This window comes from Ixodes scapularis, unplaced genomic scaffold (genome assembly GCF_016920785.2).
Source record: "Ixodes scapularis isolate PalLabHiFi unplaced genomic scaffold, ASM1692078v2 PGA_scaffold11__112_contigs__length_91849675, whole genome shotgun sequence".
NCBI classification, from domain to species: domain Eukaryota; kingdom Metazoa; phylum Arthropoda; class Arachnida; order Ixodida; family Ixodidae; genus Ixodes; species Ixodes scapularis.
In genome coordinates this window covers 85840632-85846123 of record NW_024609837.1, presented here as the reverse complement: position 1 = coordinate 85846123, position 5492 = coordinate 85840632, and the positions used below count along the sequence as shown (strand labels likewise).

The 5492-nt window shown below is 45.2% G+C and overlaps 1 non-coding gene across 1 annotated transcript; it reads right to left on the bottom strand.

Moving 5' to 3' along the window:
• Nucleotides 1–276: 276 nt before the first annotated feature.
• On the bottom strand, nt 277–349 carry Trnaa-ugc. Its single transcript has one exon. It is a non-coding gene; the product is annotated as a tRNA-Ala (tRNA).
• Between the last annotated feature and the right edge of the window lie 5143 nt (nt 350–5492).

Sequence of the window (5492 nt, the reverse complement as noted above, 5' to 3'; positions counted from 1 at the left end):
ACGAGCAAGATACTAAACATTGAAGCGGTAAAAAAGGCAGAGAAAAAGTATGAGATGAAACCGTACATGGCCATCTCCAGCAACTAAGTGAGGGGAGTCATATACCTACATGACAAAAACCCGACTGAAACGATTATAATGCAATTAAATGCAAAGGTGCAAGCGAGCTGGACAAGAATGACGAAAATAATCCCTGGAGAAGGGGAAAAAGAGGGACAAAGGACAAACACAAATCTCCAAACACAGCTAGGTGACTGGTGCGCGACCGAAAAAATCCGCCTGGTCCGGGTATCGAACCCGGGACCTCTCCATTGCAGGTGGAGCGCTCTACCAATTGAACTAACCAGGGGTTAGACATCAGTAGAGCAAACCGGTTTTATCAGCCTCCACTAGTCTAACACCAACAAGGGTGAAGCTTGCAATTTAAGGTTATGATTATAATGCAATTAAATGCAAAGGTGCAAGCGAGCTGGACGAGAATGACGAAAATAATCCCTGGAGAAGGGGAACAAGAGGGACAAAGGACAAACACAAATCTCCAAACACAGCTAGGTGACTGGTGCGCGACCGAAAAAATCCGCCTGGTCCGGGTATCGAACCCGGGACCTTTCCATTACAGGTGGAGCGCTCTAGCAAATTGGTAGAGTTCATGGGCCAGCAAGCACGGAGCATCCTGGAGAAGATGACCAGGGCCAAGATCCAGCAGGACCACAAGGAGGCAATGCCAGGGACCCGCTCGTGGGACGGCTGGACCATCAAGGGTGCCCCATGCCACTCCATGTTGTCTCTTCAGAATTCTCCGACTTTTGCAGCAAAGGTTTGTTAATCTGACGACATAGTCTTTCTAAGAGGCTGGGGATATTATAGCAAAAAGTTTGTGGGCATCACATCTGGTAACAAGAAGGCTCCAAAAACAAGGCCCCTTGAAAACTGAGCAGGTTGCTACTTGTGTAAATTGGCTCTGAAGAAACCAAGAGCTAGGCGCTGCACAGTCCGATGATTCTTTCCGAGTCTGAAGTGGTTCGAGGAAATCGGAATTTTGTGTTATAATGTGAATAAACTGTTCCGCATTACAAATCGATTTTGATGTTGTTTACTTACATTTGGTGGGGTGCCAATTTGTCTTATACCTTAGTAGTTACATCAACACACTGCATTTGATATCAATCCTGCCCCAACAATAGCTAGCGCACATGGGCCCCTTTTTTCCTTTTTGATCACTCCACAAATAATGCCCGGTGCTTCCCTGCGTGCACCAGAGCAACGTAAGAAAGCTAACTGCGAGAGCACTGGCATTTCTCCGCAGCGTGGAGAAGGTTACCAGAAGAGAGCTGGTGCTTTTCACATGCACCGGTGCAATGTGGGAAAACTTACAGCGAGAGCACGAGTGCTTCTCCGCGTGTGCTGGTGCAACAAGGAAAAGCTTAACACGAGAGCATTGTCGCAAAGTATTAAGCTTGATACTAGCATTCTATTGAGAACACCACAGTTTGCAGAGGCGTGGTTCATTACTCCGACAAGCTGGAAGTGCGCTGTGGAGGCATTTGTTTACAGCATTTTCAAAAACATTTGTTTTACTGTCGAAGGATGTATGGCCATATCAGTAGATTATACAAAAACTTTCCAACACAAAGAATGGAAAGAAACTACAGTGGACTGTTTACTTCAACCAGCAATGACAGTAATGAATTTTGTTGCTGGTTGAAATAAGTAGGTAGTAGTCGTCTGGAGTTAGTATTCTATTCCTTTTGTGTCCAAAAGTTTGAAACCAACACTTTATTCTTATTTTCCTGCTAATCCTTAAATGATTGCTTTTCGGAGGCTGCTGGCCCAGATAGCTAACAATTTCTTTGTTTGCATTGTTCGGCCAAGCATCACAGCTACCAGACAACTGGGTTCTAGTTGCCTGGTAGAAAAGCTGCTTTTCTACCAGGCAACTGCACGTGCCGTCTCGATTTTCTTTCTTGAATGGCATGGGATTGGGCCTGGGTGCACTGCAGGAAACAAATGATCCGGAGCCCAGGTAACACTTCAAGAAGATGCAAGGAAATTCCTTTTATTGGTAGTGACAATAATAGACATTAATATTTGGCTCACAAATTATAACTGACCAAATTTGTAATTTGGTTAGTTATAAAGTCATGTTCAGTCAATCAATGTGGCCTACTGCCATAAGTGCTCTTCGGAGGATGAGATTCGTGCATGGATTTCTTGCAGTAAATGTAGATAATGAAGAAGTATTTTTAGGTCGCTTTTCCGCAGTACACAATTTCGTAAGGTGAAGCGCACTTGCGGGTTTTTTGCTTTCCTGCAAAACTCGGTGTTTCAGGGAGAAGCACGCTTATGGAACGTTAGGTCCACTGCTTTCCCATCTTACTGCAACTGACAAGTACATTTGCTGGTTCTGCGCTTTCCCACAAGGAAAATACGTGCAAGGGGAAGCGCACCTGCGAGTTACTTGGTCCGCCGCTTTCCCGCCGTACAGCAAATAGAAGGGGGAAACCCTCCTTCCAGGGTACAAGTTCTTTTCTGAGTTTCAAACTGTTCCACAAGGCACATTCTCGTAGGAAGAAGCGCTTTTGCGGGTCGCGCTATTCTGGATAGCGTGCGCTTTTAATTAGAAGCACGCTTGTGGGCTTTTTACTGCACAGATGTCATATAAAAATGTCCTTCCAGGGGCAAGCAGACTTCCATGCTAATTGTACTTGTTCCTTGAAACCTCTACTTCAGCAATGTTGCTTTTGCGATGAAGCACATGTTTCCTCCCAATTATAAGGTTAGTGCAAATAAATGGTGTACAAAACACGTCTTAGCCTCAGCTAAAACTCTATACTCAGCATACAATGTGTATGTAAAAGAAAACACATGGTGGTATAGATTTGAATGATTAAATCAATATAAAACAGTAATAATAAAACTTTGTGGTGAGGAACACTTCACATGTTAAAATGTAAAGTTTCATAAGTAACGATGTACTAGAATAATGCTTTCTTTTTATTTCTTGCATGTTTAATAGTTCCTACACTTGGAGAATTCATTTAATAATTAATAATCACCACAATTCAGTACCATCTAACCTCTGAAATAATAATTACATTCAGGAAGTCATCTCCAGCTATCCCATACTCACCAGTTCAATCGATCATTCCCTTGCACAGACACATAAGCTACCCTAGCTCGCATAGAACTCCAGCTCGACTGACGCAGGCTTTGCCCTTTCATACATAATTTTTTTTCTGAATAATCGTACAAAATTCAAGGTTTCATCAGCAAATTTTAATGAGAAGGAGATGGTGGTCTTTGTGTGAATTATGATTAATAAATGAAAGATTGTGGAGGGAAGGTAAAAAGAAAGGATCAACCAATCTATGGGGGGATAGAGGTAAAAGAAATGGAAGAATAAGCAGAGAAGGTGCTTAGCCCCACCGCTTCATGAATTCTTTCAGAGGGGTCAAATGATGGTGTTCCCTTCGGTCATAATCTCAGACATAATCTCCTACACCCGCTGTAAATGGTTTGGCTCTTCGCCTATCATCTGTGTATTGCTTGTTGTGCTTCTGGTAATCAGCAATGCGTTGGTGGAGTTGCTGCATCTCGATGTGAACGGGCTTGTCAAAACTTAGGAAGCCCACAATGTCCATGCGGGTACGCATTTTGCGTCCGTGGATGAGCTCAGCTGGGGAGAGCTTCGTCGCTGCATGTGGTGTGCTTCGGTAGACACCCAGAAACTTCTCAAGGCCTGTACGAACGTTGGTTTGTTCCTGCAGGATAGTTTGGACGTACTGCTTAAGCACTCGGTTGAAGCGCTTAACCTGACCATTGGCTTGTGGATGGTAGTTCGCTGACCGATGGTGGTAAATCCCTCTGGACTTCAGGAACTCCTGGAATATGCGGGATTCAAACTATGGGCCATGATCAGAAGCAATCACCTTCGGATACCATTCCCGGCTGAAGATTCTAGTGAGGAATTCACATACAGCTTCAGCCGTAACTTGGTTACAAAGTGCTACCTCTGGCCACTTACTGTAGTAGTCGACTAGAGCAACTGCAAATCTGAACTGCGATGTAAGTTTGTAAAAAGGTCCGACAATGTCTATTCCTAGTTGTTTCCATGCACCCGATGGGAATGGAACTGGTTGTAGGGGTGCCGCTGCCGTCACAGCTGTCTTGTCGTTCGTCTGACAGGTGTTGCAGTCTTTAATGTAGGTGTCGACCTCAATGTCCACTCTGGGCCAACAGAAGTGCTGGTGTAGACGCTGCTTCGTCCGCACAATTCCAGGGTCTGACTCATGAGCTAGATAAATGAGTCGATGCCATAGCCAAATAGGTGGAACCAACACTTCATCACGTAGTAGTAAGCCATCCACGGAGGAAAGCTCTTCTCGCAACTTGTAGTATGTAGATAGTACTTTATCAAGTTGCTCCTCGTGACCCCATCCAGTGCAGACACACTGGATTACTCGAGGCAAATTAGGGTCTTGCCTGGTTTCTCTCTTGATTTCTTCTTGATCGATTGTGCATAGATTGCGTACCGGCAAGTGAATTCTTCCTCGTTGTCACTAAACTTGCTGCAATCCAAAGGATTTGGAGTAGGCAGGCGTGACAGTGCGTCTGCTACGACACTCTTGTTTCCTTTCTGGTAATGTACCTCGTAGTTGTACCTGAGGAGTCTCATAGCCCACCTGGTTATCTTCATTGGTTGTCGACCGGATCCTCGTGTAGAAAGCAAAGTAACGAGAGCCTGATGATCTGTCTTGAGCTTGAAGTGGCGCCCGAAGAGAAAAACGCGCCATTTTTCGCAGGCCCAAAGGCACGCCAATGCCTCTTTCTCCCCTGCAGAGTGGTTGCGTTCGGCGCTTGAAAGTTTTCACGATCCGAACGACACCGTTCAAATTCATTCCGGATGTACTTGCTGCAGAACCGCGCTTAATGCGTAATTAGATGCATCCGTTGTGACGACGGTGGGCAGTACCACGTGAAAGTCAGTGGATTGCTGTTTCGTATCAGATCCTTCACAGCAATGAAGGCCTCTTTTTGTGCCTTTTTTCATTAAAAGGGAACGCCCTTCCGCAGGAGCGCGTGCAGAGGCTCTACGGTGGTCACAAAGTTTGGTACAAACTTGAGATAATATGTGAGCAGGCCGAGCAATGATCGTAGTGATGTTATGTTTGCGGGGGTTAAGCCTGCATGATAGCCTCAATATTATCTTCGCATTGCTTGATTCCCTGCGGTGTGAGCTCGTGTCCTAGGAATCGAAGGTGCTGTACTGCAAAAAAAAAACATTTGTGCTGGTTTAGTTTCAAGCCTCCGTCTTGAAGGCGTGAGAGAACTTGCCTCAGGCGGAAATCATGCTCCTCTCTTGTGCGCCCGAAAATAAGTACATCATCCAGGCAGACGATGGTACCTGGAGTACCTCAAAGTATGTAGTCCATCATTTTTGAAAGGCAGGGGCGGCGGATGCGAGCCCGACACATACTCTGGTGAACCTGAAG